Source organism: Felis catus, chromosome A1 (assembly GCF_018350175.1).
Source record: "Felis catus isolate Fca126 chromosome A1, F.catus_Fca126_mat1.0, whole genome shotgun sequence".
In the NCBI taxonomy this organism is placed as follows: Eukaryota; Metazoa; Chordata; class Mammalia; order Carnivora; family Felidae; genus Felis; species Felis catus.
In genome coordinates, this window is record NC_058368.1 from 166,628,874 (window position 1) to 166,643,606 (window position 14,733).

The 14,733-nt window shown below is 33.9% G+C and overlaps 1 long non-coding RNA gene across 2 annotated transcripts in view; it reads left to right on the plus strand.

The window, feature by feature from the left end:
• LOC123379276 overlaps positions 1 to 14,733 on the plus strand; it is a 438,377-nt gene that overhangs the window by 151,100 nt on the left and 272,544 nt on the right. For both annotated transcript variants that reach the window (XR_006583543.1, XR_006583542.1), the window contains exon 2: positions 14,098 to 14,176. This is a non-coding gene — a long non-coding RNA (uncharacterized LOC123379276). The remainder of the gene's footprint in view (positions 1 to 14,097; positions 14,177 to 14,733) is intronic.

Here is a 14,733-nt window from a genome sequence, read left to right on the forward strand (position 1 = left end):
TCTCCCAGATTATAATGAATTATAAACTGTTATTTGGCATAAACCTCTCATCAGAAGTTCTAATACTAGCTATAGAAATATCTTAAAATTTTTTAAACCAGAAATTATTGAGCCATTACAGGGGCACCTGGGTGGCTCAGTCAGTTGAGCATCCAACTTCAGCTCAGGTCATGATCACACAGGGTTTGTGGGTTCGAGCCCCACGTCAGGCTCTGTCCTTACGGCTCAGAGCCTGGAGCCTGCTTTGGATTCTGTTTCCCTCTCTCCTTGCCCCTCCCCTGCTCATGCTCTCTTTCCTTCTCTCACAAAAATAAATAAACATTAAAAAAATTTTTTTAAAGAAATTCTTGAGCCAATACAGTAAAAATTTTACCCTTTAGTAATTTTTGTTCTTTTAAGGTGGAAGTCATTTACGTGAACAGCCCAGATGTAACATAGTGATAGGCAACCCTGAAATAAGTTTGTGTCCAAATTAGAAATTATTTTGCTATTCATATAAATAGGAAATGTAGCTACATAAAAAATGTTTCCATTGAAATGAAATTTAGAAGGACAGGAAAACTTAAAGACAATGATCATCATTCAAAATAGCCCTTAGTACAAAAATGCTGATTATCTTTTTTTCTTCTTAAATTTTCCCCCAGGTTTACTGAGATATAATTGACACAAAGGACTATATAATTTTTAAGGATAACTGTACAATAATTTGGCTTACATATATTGTGAAAGGGATACCACAATAAGTTTAGTTAACATCCATCACCTATATATATATAAAAAGAAAAAAAATTTTCTTGTGAAAAGAACTCTTAGGATCTGCTCTCTTAACTTTCAACGATACCATACAACAGTGTTAACTATAGCTATCATGTTGTTTATTACATCCTTGGCACTTGTTTATTTTTCAACCAGAAGTTTGTACCTTTTGACCACCTTCCTCCAATTCTACCTACTCCCACCTACTGCCTCTGGTAACCAGAGTCTCTTTTTGTATGAGTTTGGTGTTTTGTTTCCCTTCATTCCTTTTTTAGTTGTGTTTTAGTTTTAGATTTTTTTTTCTCTGTTTTGTTTTTGTTTTTAGTGATCCCACACCTAAATGAGATCATAAGATATTTATCTTTCTCTGTTTAACTTCACTTAGCCTAATGTGCTCAAGGTCCATCTATGCCACAAATTCCTGATTTCCATTTTTTATAGCTGAATAATGTCCTTTGTATATCCATATATACCTCACAACTTCTTTACCCATATATCAATGGATGGGCACTTAAGTTGTTTTCATGTTGGGCTATTGTAAATAGTGCTGCTATAACCATAGGGGTTGCAGATATCTCTTCAACAGAGATTTTTGTTTCCTTTGGATATATTCCCAGAAGTGGAATTGCTGGATTATATGATAGTTCTGTTTTTAATTTTTTAGAGGAAACTCCATACTGTTTTCCATAGTGGCTGTGCCAGTTTAAAATGTGACCAACAATGCACATATTTTCCCTTTTATCTATATCCTTAACCAGAATTTGTCTTTTTGACAATGGCCATGCTAACAGGCCTCAGGTGATATCTCATTGTGGATTTGATTTGCATTTTCCTGATGATTAATGGACCTGAACATTTTTTCATGTATCTCTTGGCCATTTGTATCTTATTTGGAAAAATGTCTATTCAGGTCCGTTGCCAACTTAAAAAAAATTTTTTCTTAATGTTTATTATTGAAAGAGACAGAGAGTGAGCAGGGGAGGGGCAGAGAGACAGGGAGACACAGAATCTGAAGCAGGCTCCAGGCTCCAAGCTGTCAGCACAGAGCCTGACATGGGGCTCGAACTCACAAACCACAAGACCATGACCTGAGCTGAAGTCGGACACTTAACCGACTAAGCCACCCAGGCGCCCCGCTAATTTTTTAATTGGATTATTATTGATTATTATCATTATTATTTTGCTATTGAGTTGTATGAGTTCCTTCACATATTTTGGAAATAACCCCTTATCAGGTGTATGATTTGCAAATATTTTCCCATTCTGTAGGTTGTCTTTCATTTTTTTGACAATTTCTATTGCTGTGCAGAAGCTTTTTAGTTTGGCATAGTCTCACTTGTTTATTTTTGCTTTTGTTGCCTTTACTTTAGGTATCCTATGTAAAAAAAAAAATTGTTGCCAATATATTGTTGAGAAGCTTTTTCTCCTGTTTTCTTCTAGAAGTTCTGTGATTTCTGTTCTTGCATTTAAGTCTTTAATCTACTTCAAATGAATTTTTGTGAGTGATGTAACATAAGGGACAACTTTCATTCTTTTACACCTGAAACGTTTTCCCTGAAACGCTGATATCTGTCAATAAATTTTGTTGGCTTTTATAAAATGAGTCTCTTGAATTAGAATTTACATTAGAAGTGCATACACAAAAAGGCATTAATTCCACATTTGCTCAGGAATTGTTTGGTGGATTTTGTATTCAACTTACATATATATGGCACACCCGGAAATTTTTTATATGATTTTGAGGTAAAAGGAAGCAAACTCAATGAATCTTCAAATCTGAAAGCTGGCAAATAGCAAAGCCCCTTTTTTATAGATCTGCTGTGTAGCCACAGAATTTGCCACTGTGTGTGTAATTGCCACTATTCCAGTCATAATCAACCAGGTGGCACACTCATGACCTAGTTTTAGTGGGAGGGCAGAAGGGGAATCTGAGGAATCAAATCGGTGCCACTGTGAATGAATCTGTATCCTCCATTTAAAGAAACATTTGGGTTGTTTCAGTGACTATACAACATGTGTCTCCTTTTGTTTGATTCAATAAATTTTGAGGATGTCTTGTGAATTCAGCTCTCAATATGGGATGGAAAGCATGATTTGTATACTTGTGCTTTTTTACATCATGACTGTTGAATTTAAAAACGCTCTCTTGTGGGCCCATTCATTAACTCATTTATTCATTATCCCTTGAGGTCATGAGCACCCAGGATTTACAAACAGTAAATAAACTATACCCCGGGTATTTATGTAATAAATAAAATGTATTGTTTTGTCATTAGAGGTTTATCATTTTATGATGAAAATTGAGATGTTATTAAAAAAATACAGACTAGAAAATAATAAAGTAATGATTATTAATATTTTTAGGATAGTGATTTATTGATAATCTAATGTAAGTTAGCAGCATTACATATATTATCTCATTTAATGAGATTTATTTATCCATTTAATAAATAACTGATATGAAGTCCATAGCAAAGCATCTGATCCAAAGCAAGTATTCAATGTATGGTTATAATTGTAATTCTTAATATCAAGTAATATTATTGTTCCTGAGAGCAAAGGGAATTTCTATTGTGAAGATGTTAGGAACAGAAACAGATGATAGAGGCAGGATACAAATCTATGTATATCTGAATGAAAATGATTATGTTTTTGGTCTTTATGATGAACACGCTTATTACCTATGGACATGGCATATGGATTATGATTCACAGCCTCACTTGAGTTTGGGTTTCTCTTCTGTATCTTACTGATTTGCTTATTTCTGCCTAGTACATAATGAGGACATCTTGTTAACATTTAGACATTTAACAGTTCTAAGAGGAAGGAATGCACCAAGCCTAATACCTAGATGTGGAATGAAACAAGACTGATAATGAAGTTTCAAATGCTCTGTTTATGAATTAAGTCATAGAGACTCAAGTAAATTTCTTCCAAGACAGAATGAACTTTAAAAGAGTGATATTTGACTTTCTAAGTTGGGGACATTGTTATTTCTAAGTTTCTCAGTATATACAAATGGAGACCATTCTTGATAGGGTACTTAATTGCTTGATCTAGGCATGTGACCACATAAAGGAGAGGAATAATCAAACCTGCTGCTAGTATCTAGAGTTGTACTCTCCAATATGGTAACCACTAGACATGTGTGGCCATTTCAATTCAGATGTGCCATAAGTGTTAAATATAAACTAGATTTGGAAGCTTTAGTATGAAAACAAGTATGATTTTTACCTTGATTATGTGTTGAAATCATAGTTTTATATTATGTTAAATCAAATACAATATTAAAATGTATCTCACTTTTACTTTTGTTAATGTAGTTAATAGGAAGTTTAGAATTAATAATGTGGCATGAAGAATATTTCCCTTGGACAACACTGATCTAGAATGCCGTGAGGAATTTTCACCATCTTGTGGAAACTTATGGATAAGAAAAGGGGAAGCCACATGAGTGAAGGATTAAACATGCAGACCCAGACAGGACCACACAGAGATGAGGAGCCATTTCATTAGAATATGGAGGATGGGTCATTCCAGAGCAGGGAGGCATCAATTAAATCACCATATTTCCTACAGTAGCTCACTAGCCTGGAGTGCCCCCCTCCCAGCTTAAAAATCACTATCTTCCTTCTACACTTCATCATTATTATTATCCAGTGGTATCTTCAATGTCATCAGAGAATATTCATAGGATAGTAAGATTAAATACCTATGTTTTGCCTATATAGCAGATTTTCTCCTTTTAAATATCTAGAGGGCAGGGGCGCCTGGGTGGCGCAGTCGGTTAAGCGTCCGACTTCAGCCAGGTCACGATCTCGCGGTCCAGGAGTTCGAGCCCCGCGTCAGGCTCTGGGCTGATGGCTCAGAGCCTGGAGCCTGTTTCCGATCCTGTGTCTCCCTCTCTCTCTGCCCCTCCCCCGTTCATGCTCTGTCTCTCTCTGTCCCAAAAATAAATAAACGTTGAAAAAAAAATTAAAAAAAAAATATCTAGAGGGCTTTAATTTGGTATCTTGTCATTGTTTAACTGGGTGTTAATTATGAATTTTTAAAAATTTCTTAATGTTTTATTTATTTTCGAGACAGAAAGAGAGCATGAGCAGGGGAGGGGCAGAGAGAGAGGGAGACAAGAATCCAAAGCAGACTCCAGGCTCTGAGCTGTCAGAACAGAGCCTTATACAGGGCTCGAATCCACGAACCCTGAGATCATGACCTGAGCAGAAGGTCGGACGCTTAACCAACTGAGCCACCCAGGTGCCCCTATTATAATTTTTTAAAGAGGTTTTTGTGTAATAGCTCTAGCCAGGAAAAGTGCAACACTGCCTACCTTCCTTAAATAATGGTGCCTTCATTTTATAGGAATTTCAAAATTGCATGATTAAATATATAATACACACAAATGGCATTTTTATTTTCTATAAATTATCCCTACTAGTAATATCATTATCTAACCCATTACTCTTGGAGAAAAGTATGACAGGAAAGAAAAGATACAGTAACAAAAGGCAAATATGTATGTAAATGATAATATATTATTCCTAGCCAGCTTTTAATGAAATAAACGGCCATATTTTGAGATAAATCATCCCACTTTGGACACTGGTACTTACGAAAGGTGTTTGTGTACAGTACCAGCAGGAAGAATTGGAATGTGAAATCACTCAGACCGCTAGATCCCATCAAGACTGCTATCATTTACTGAAAACTCCAGATGGAAATTTAAGGAGGAAAGAAGAGAGGAAAGGAGCCCAATTAAGACAGCTCAGGATTAATTTTCTTTAAGAAGCATAGTTACTCAGCTGCTTGACATTAAGTTCTTTCTATAACAAAGCCACATCTGTCACTACTTATCTTCTCTGTAAGCAAGGCAGGTATCATACTGCAAAATTTTCTAAGTAAGAAATTGTTCTTTTATATTCTTTTTCTCCATAAATTGTTTCCCAAATTCTGTCTTCTTATTTCTTCTGTTTCCCAATTTTAACTAAAAAAAAAATTGTGTTTCCTTTATATTGAAGTGTCTTTGGTGGCTCTCTCTCTCACATAAAGAATTGCTGAAGTAAAGAAATACTTCACGGTGTAGAGAAAAAATGTATTTCTAAATCTGTTCAGCTTGTGTTCATAGTTTTGCACATGGTTATTCACAGTTACTTTACATGTGGCTTATAAGAAATTTCTCTATTTCTAGACAAAGCTATTTAATCAGCCTAATACTGGTATGGCTAATATAATCGTTAAACCATTTAGTTTGTATTGCAAACAGCAGTTAAAGTTATGTTTGGATCTATCCAGGATTCAAAGCCTTTTGTGAATAGGTACATTTCTCGCTTACCCAATGTTTCCCATGTGTGCCATCAGAGCAAAAGAGGGTGAGAAGGCCTGTATTTTATGTTTTATTTTTAACTTTTTTTAATGTTTATTTATTTTGAGAGAGAGGGACAGAGAACAAGTGGGGAAGGAGCAGAGAGAGAGGGAGACACAGAATCTGAAGCAGGCTCCAGGCTCAGAGCTGTCAGCCCAGAGCCCCATGTGGGGCTCAAACCCATGAACCATGAGATCATGACCTGAGCTGAAGTTGGATGCTTAACTGACTGAGCCACCCAGCCACATTATAATCACTCTTGAGATAGAAACCAAATGGCTCATACCTCTCTTAGTTTCAGGGATAATCCTTTTATTTAATGTCTAAAAAAAAAGAAGGCAAGGACTACATCTCAGATACCCAGAATTCTTTTCAGGAATAGGATTTCCTCCCTCAACTAATAATCTGTGATTGGTTGGGAAATATTTGTATGTTCCATAAATGTATCCTGGTGGCTATTTATCACCTCCAAAATATGCCTGGCCCTGTAGTGTCTTTATGATCTCTTCCTACATCTTGAGATTTGGTTCGTTTGTTTATGATATTATTAAATAGTGTTCTTTCCCTTCAGAGCACTCTCTCAATTAGTAATGTATTAGGAGAATTATTTGATTATTATCCGTCTTCCTCATTTGACTGTAGTATCATAAAAAACAGGGATCATGTCTGTTTTCACAAATTTTTGTACCTTCAGTTCCTAACACAATGCCTAGTTCATGATGAGTACTCTTAAAGTAACTGAGATTTGGGGAGTGAAAGAACATTTATATTTTGCATGAATTGCTTTGCCCTGAGTTGACAAAGGTTTGTCCTTAATTCCTAAAAGCTTATTTCAGGGCAAGATGAGTCAAACTATACTCTAGGATTAAGGATAATAGAAAATGTATAGAGTACCTTCGGGTCCAGTACTCATCAGGTCTCAGAGCGATGCTCAGGTTCCCCCAGTGAAATGTCAGATATCTCATCACCTTACACCTAATCCAAACACCAATCACAGAGTGAGGATGACTTGGTGGGTCTTCCCCAGATTTTCTGCCACAGGATATTTTAGAGTTATTCTCATTAGGAAGAAACTTCATTAGCACTTGGGATAACAATCAACACTCAGAAATAAGGACAATGTAATTATAAGCACCAATAAACTTCCAAACTCTAGCTTATGTTGTATTTAAAAAACATATATACTTTATTATGTATGAAATCTCCCACCACAAATCATATCAAGCCTAAAGATATACTAGTCAATTTTTAGGAAATATAAAATATGAAGAAAGATGTAAAATGATAGGCTAATATCAGGAAAATCCAGTCTTTGGGAAATTCTATGAATCTAGTTACTCAACCTTTTTTTTCAACAAACAAATTACAAGGGGAGAAAAAGAGATACAATGGAATCTATAAATATTAATTATTTAGAATTAGAAACTAAAAAAGACTTAAGAAACATATTGATCTCACTTGGTTCCAAATTAGATCAAATTATTTTTTAATCTGGGCATTTGATGATAGTAAGAAAATATTAATTTTCAAGTCTGGTAATATATCGTGGTTCTGTTTTTAACAGTCCATTTCTATCTATCCAGATGAGATTTTTAAAAAATTCAGTTCATTAAGTTCATTGACTTGAACCTAAAAATTAAATAAACATGCAAAATCAACATGTCCAATCTATTTAATACCACCCAAGCAGAGTCACTTTCTTTTCATACTTTTTCCTAAAGTATGTCAGAGTATTAGATTTAACCATTCCACCTGCAACACTACAGTCTTTTTACTTTCCTACCAGTAAATTTCAGGATAAAAAGACATACCTTCATTTCCCAATAGCAAACAATTTTCATGCAAGAGAGGCACCTGATAATGAGCTTGTATTTAAGAAGAAGAAAAAAAAAAAACACTGGGAAACAGAGGAATTTACTAATTCTCTAGTGGGAGTCTATTACTAATAATACACTGATTTTCACCAGGAATAATAAGTTAATGCTTGATTAATTTGGGTAATCCAGTTAGTGCCAGATTTTTTGGTATATGTGTGTCCCAAGCATATTTTGAGATTTTAAAATTTTGTGAGGCATACTTGAATTGGTTAGATTTCTAAATTTTTTTTAAATTTGCAAGTTGTCTTTTTTTAAAGACAATATAGTATTTTTTATACTTGTATTAAAAATAATCTATAAAAACAATTATAAATATTATTTAATCATGACATAAAATTTATAGATTGACATATATTAAACTTTTTCAAGAGATGGGACTCTAATTCATTGAAATAACAATATTGAAAACTGTAACACATTCAAGACTTTTTAAAATGTTTTGTATTTCAAGATACCCTTTCTTAATAGAAACCTACAACCGAACCAGTGGTATATTTAAATGTTTCTTTCTAAGGGCAGGGTTGATGGAAATTGAAGTAAATTATCATTAATAACAATACTAGATACTGTGGAAAAAATGAACTTTTTATTCAATCATACTTCTCTAGTACTAGCTGGTAGATACATTTTTTAAATGCTGTCCTTCCATGACCTGAGGTGTGACAGAATGCGAGGAGGAATCATTGTGATACTCTGATTTGGTATCAAAGCAAACATTTTAAACTATTATCTTTTCTCTCTCTTTTTTTGACATTTTTTTCCATGAAATTTACCTTTTTCGAAAATCAAGAATAACTTCACTTGGCTTTTACATATTGATATTAAAAGCATTAAACTATAACTTAGCAATAAACTCAAGACCTTTTTAAAAAGCCTTTTCTCATTATATTTTTTAATAACAATGATTGGAGTGGTGTTTTGAAGTGTATTACAAAGGTGAGTGGATGAATTTTGCATGATGTTTTTATAGTTCCAAAAATTAATTTAATAATTAAAGCCTTGCAGGACATTTTGTAACAAAGGTAAAAGGCATCATGGAAGGCAAATCAAAAGGAATATGTTCTTCATCAGGCTAAATGGTTTACACATCCATTAGGTCAGAAACCCAGGTTGCTACTTCATAGCCAGTGTTCAGTGAAAAGTGGTGATTCCAGCTAGCAACAGAATTACAGAGCTATTGAATAAAGAGGTCTTCTGAATCTTCTAACTTGAGAAGCATACAGCTTACCTAAGAAGCAATTTTGGACATAACAGAGTTCCTCATACCCTATCAACTCACATATGATGCAACAGGCAGCCACTATAGATAATAACCGGAGCAAGGAATGAAATCCTTAGTTCTATGAATTTTCAACTTTATAGATTCTGGAGTTAATAATATAATTGAATACGCATCTGTAAGGTAACAACAGAAAATTAGCTTAACTACATTCAAGAAGTGAAAGAAGGTGTGGAGAAAAAGAACATAGGAACAAAATCCCTGAAAGTTAAACTGAAAGAGATACTAGAAGTCAACGTTACACATTTAGCAAGTTATTGCTCTGAATGGTTACTTCTAAAGGGCAAAGCCTAAGAACTAGTTGCATGTAAAATAGAGTACATATTCCTAAAGAACATGATGTTATAGTTTTAAAAGTTCTCCCACCAGACATTTCTGCAGGACTCAATGGCTGCCAAGCACTAACTATTAAGATTTATTTCTAGAGGAAACTTGGTGTGCAAATCAGACTTATCTAGTTGAAAAGGATAGGTATTAGGTGTACAAACAATGAAATTTTATCAAGTTGGGGAGTCTGTGTGAACTGGTGTGGGGGTCTGAGGTAGTTAAGAACATGGGTCTAAGTATCAGGTAGCATGGGCCCCAGGCAGGCTCACTCAGCCCTAAGAATCTGTAGGCAACTGTCTCTCAACTGGTAAACAAACCTTATATAACTCCTTTTTTTTTTAACCTGATTCATACACAAATGACGTTTAATTTCATGCTAGGGAACATGTACAGCTAATGCTCTTGGATTTTTAAAAACACTGTAGGCTGTATTTAACTTTGACTCCTGTATTTCAATATTTATTTGTTTAAATCACATATATTTTTTCAGATTTTGAGGGCTGTCAGTACACTAAAAACTCCATAATTTCCATGAAAATAATTTAATATCTTTATCTGACATTATAAGATTCACTGGGTTTATTTTTACATAGACTTATAACTTTTAAATGATGTGAGAACTAATAGTATTATATATAGACATTGTCTTGTAAATCTCTTGTTTGAATAAAGGACAGAGTTTATTTACCTCAAGTTGTCTGTCAAGCCTTTTAGAATTTTACTGTTGTGATTAGTAAAGTTTTTTTCTTGCCTTAAAATTTGTTATTAAATGTAGATAAATTTGTAAGTATATTTACTCAAACATTGGGACTTTAGACTTAAGTCACCGGTAGTTTGCGGTAATCTTATATCTGATGAAATTTCACATATGGTTTGTAATCATGATAAAATTATCTTCTATGGCTTTAAACACTCTATGAGAGGATGTGGAGAAACGGGAACCCTCTTGCACTGTTGGTGGGAATGCAAATTGGTGCAGCCGCTCTGGAAAGCAGTGTGGAGGTTCCTCAGAAAATCAAAAATAGACCTACCCTATGACCCAGCAATAGCACTGCTAGGAATTTATCCAAGGGATACAGGAGTACTGATGCATAGGGCCACTTGTACCCCAATGTTCATAGCAGCACTCTCAACAATAGCCAAATTATGGAAAGAGCCTAAATGTCCATCAACTGATGAATGGATAAAGAAATTGTGGTTTATATACACAATGGAATATTACGTGGCAATGAGAAAAAATGAAATATGGCCTTTTGTAGCCACGTGGATGGAACTGGAGAGTGTGATGCTAAGTGAAATAAGCCATACAGAGAAAGACAGATACCATATGGTTTCACTCTTATGTGGATGCTGAGAAACTTAACAGGAACCCATGGGGGAGGGGAAGGAAAAAAAAAAAAGAGGTTAGAGTGGGAGAGAGCCAAAGCATAAGAGACTCTTAAAAACTGAGAACAAACTGAGGGTTGATGGGGGTGGGAGGGAGGAGAGGGTGGGTGATGGGTATTGAGGAGGGCACCTTTTGGGATGATCACTGGGTGTTGTATGGAAACCAATTTCTCAATAAATTTCATATGTATATAAAAAAATAAAATAAAAATTATAAAAAAAGTAAACACTCTATGAAACTTTTGTAAATCAAAAAGAAAGGCAGACATTTATACCTCTTGACATTATACTCTATTGCTACTATTTCCTTATTCTCTGCCTTTGAAGAAGATTCAGAGATTTTTTTTTACTCAGAAAATTTGCCCATTTGTTTTCTTCAAAAGAAATAAAATAGGTTTTATAACAAATAATAGTGTATATCTAGTTAGAAAACATCAAAGTAGGGCAGGTATGATATAATCTCAATAAGTTCTTGATTTAAAAGTATTAATCATGTGTCTGGCAAAGCAGTTGTCTCTAATGTACATTTCAAGACATCTGTGAAAATTCATAAAGGAAATGTGAAGAATAATGCAGCACATGTATTCTTTACATCTCTTTAACTGGTGATTCCACCAAGCAATTTAGTAATTCTATATGAGATAATGATTAAGTTGTGAGTGAGATACAAATCACCACATAAGAAACAAATGTAATAGATTTTTCCCACTAACAATCTCAAAATCCAATTTTATCTAAATGTTTTATTAATGACCTTTATATTCAAAAGATTTTTGATAAAATATAAAAGTCGGTACCACTGCATTACAACAAAGGTTGCTATAAGGTCAATTTATGTTTAGTGTAATTATAGATTGCAGATACGGTCTGTGTGGCCTTGCTATGCAAGTGGAGTTCTTGTTTAGATTTGCTATGTTATTGAAATTATAGTAAGTGCAATATCATTGACTTCAATTACTTTTTAGTGAAGTATAACATGCCTATGAAAAACTTTAACACATTGCATATTACTAGCACACCAAAGTTCCTCCCTGACATCCCTCCCAGTCACCAATATTTCTCCTTAAATGAAATACTGTCGTGATTTCTAATTCTACATATCAGTTTTACCCAGTTTTGAACTAATATAAATTTTATAGGAGTTCTTTTTTGTATATGTTTTAAGTCTTCTATATAAGTTATGTTTGTGAGATGACATTGCATGTAGCAGCTTATTCACTTTGATTGCTATATAACACTCACTATTAATATACCATAGGTAATTCATTTATTCTATCGTTGATGAACAGCTGGGTTGTTTACAGTTGGGGGTCATCATGAATGAAGCCACAAGGTCATTCTTATAAGGAATTGCTGAGTTACAGGGTATGCATGTAATCAACTTCGGCAGATAATGCCAAATTGTTTTCCAAAATGTTGTACCAGTTTGCACTTACTACCGGTGTAGGAGAGAATTCTAGCAATGCTGCATTTTTGCCAACAATAGGTATTGTCAGTCTCATATTTTCTTTTGGTTTAAGGTATACTGGTGAGTTTGTAATGATATCACATTGTGGTTTAATTTATATTCCCCTTCTATCAACGGCTTTGAACATTTGTTTATGTGCATGTTAGCCATTTGGGTATCCTGATCAAATGTTTTCTCATTTGTGTTCCCTGTCTTCTTTTCTCTTGATTTATAAGGATATCTCATACATTCTGGATATGAATCCCCTGTGGTTTACATGGATTATCAATACCCTCCTCCACTCTGTGGCTTATTTTTTTTACACTCTTAATAACATCTTTTAATGAGCAGAAATTCCAAACCAAGATCAAGGGAACATTTTCCTTTCTAGTGATCTCACTGTCATCCCTACTTTACACACTTGTATGTACATACACAGAAGAGAACTTTAAAAATTCCCCTTTCTACCATATGAAGCTCAATTGAGAACTGAATCTCACTACTGTTAAAAACAACTCATTGCTTGCATATGGTTTGAATAGTTACATACCTAGCTTCAACGTTTTTTTTCTTCATTTGACAGTTTGTGGGTCAGGAATCATCATCAGTGACAACCCTAGCATAGGTGATATCCTGAGCAGATTATTATCGAGCAACAATCATGAAATGAAATATATAAAAATAACGGCCAGAAAGAGCGCACAGATAGTAGAGGTTTGATTTTGCTAAACTTTGTATACATGTGATTATGTCAGTAAAAAAATTTAAAGAATACAAAATTGGAATTATTATAGTACAAAACAGGGAATAATGTAGTGGGTTAGCTATTTTTTTTAGTTATTACTGTATCTTTAAAGAATGGGAAAATATCTTATACATTGGGCTACAGCTATAATAAGTTATAATCAATTTAAAGTTTCTGTTTGCAAGTCTTAAGCTGCAGATTTATCAATGAGTTTATCAGGGTTATCTTTTTAAACTATGGTCAGTAGGCAATATAGCCAGATTTGTAACTTTAACTCTGCTCAGAGTTGATTGACAAAGTTTTCATTAATTTTAATTTCAAAAAAAATTTCACATAATACAATGGGCATACACAATTTTAAAAATATCTAAGGTATAAGGAAAATTTTGGCATATAATGATAAAAATCCCTTTTTATAATAAATTCCAGAAAGTACAATATTATTATATGTTGTCATTTCTTTAGGATCAATTCTAATAGTTGCCAATATTTTAAACACAGATAAAAGTCCAGGTGATCAAATTTTGCTCTGCCTTTTTTCAATCACTGGGCTATCATTTATTACTACTCTGCTGTTTAAAGGGAGCCTTGAACTGTGCTTAGAAAGATCTCAAATGATTCCAAATGTTTATGAACTTATTCTGGAATCAAATGCATGTATCAAACCCAGCTATATAACTGAGAGGTAAATTAAGTTCCATGTAGAATACAATGTTTACCAGAGGGTAAGTAGCAAAAAAGTGCTAATTTGAAGCTTACGTGTATATTACTAAAACTCAGTAGCAACTGTAGCAATTGTTTAGAACTTAGAACAATGCATTTTCTTTCTGGAAGGAAATTTTTATTATTGGCTTAAGGCATGGTGTTAATAAAAAGCAGGTTGACTTTAGTTGAACATTATTATTTTTAAATTCTCTACAGACAGTGCACCTCATGGATTGCTTATACCACAGATGGACTGCTCCCATGCCTCATCTTTGACTTGCCTCTACCAATCACTGTGAGTTTTTAACTTTAAAAACAATCCAAATGTTGAACTCTTTAATGATTGATGCCAATACTTAATGGCAATGCACTGAGAGGAACATCTTTGACATGTAAAACATTACATTTTTCTCTTGAATATCCTATTGACAGCATTAAATGGTATTCACATTGCCTCTCAGGGAACAGATGTGTAATATTTAAGTCAGGAAGGTTTATCACAAACTAGAAGCATAGTAGCATTCTCATTTTGTATGTATAAACTGTATTCTGGCTTCACAGCTTTCTGATGTTTATCACAGTGAGTGAGTATCATAAAGTGCTCATTTTCCTCACTCTGTCTTCAACAAGGATTCTAGTATTAATAAAAATAATATTTTTTTTACATTTTCATGTACTTTTTTGGGTTACACAAACTACAGAATGTTTTTATGTACATATACATACAAATCATACAGATATACAGTTTCTTATTGCTATCACAGCTCAGATGTTATTATTTCCATTTTCTCAACTGAGGAATCTGTGATTCTGAGAACATTAACAATTTGAGCGCATGTGTTTATTCACTCA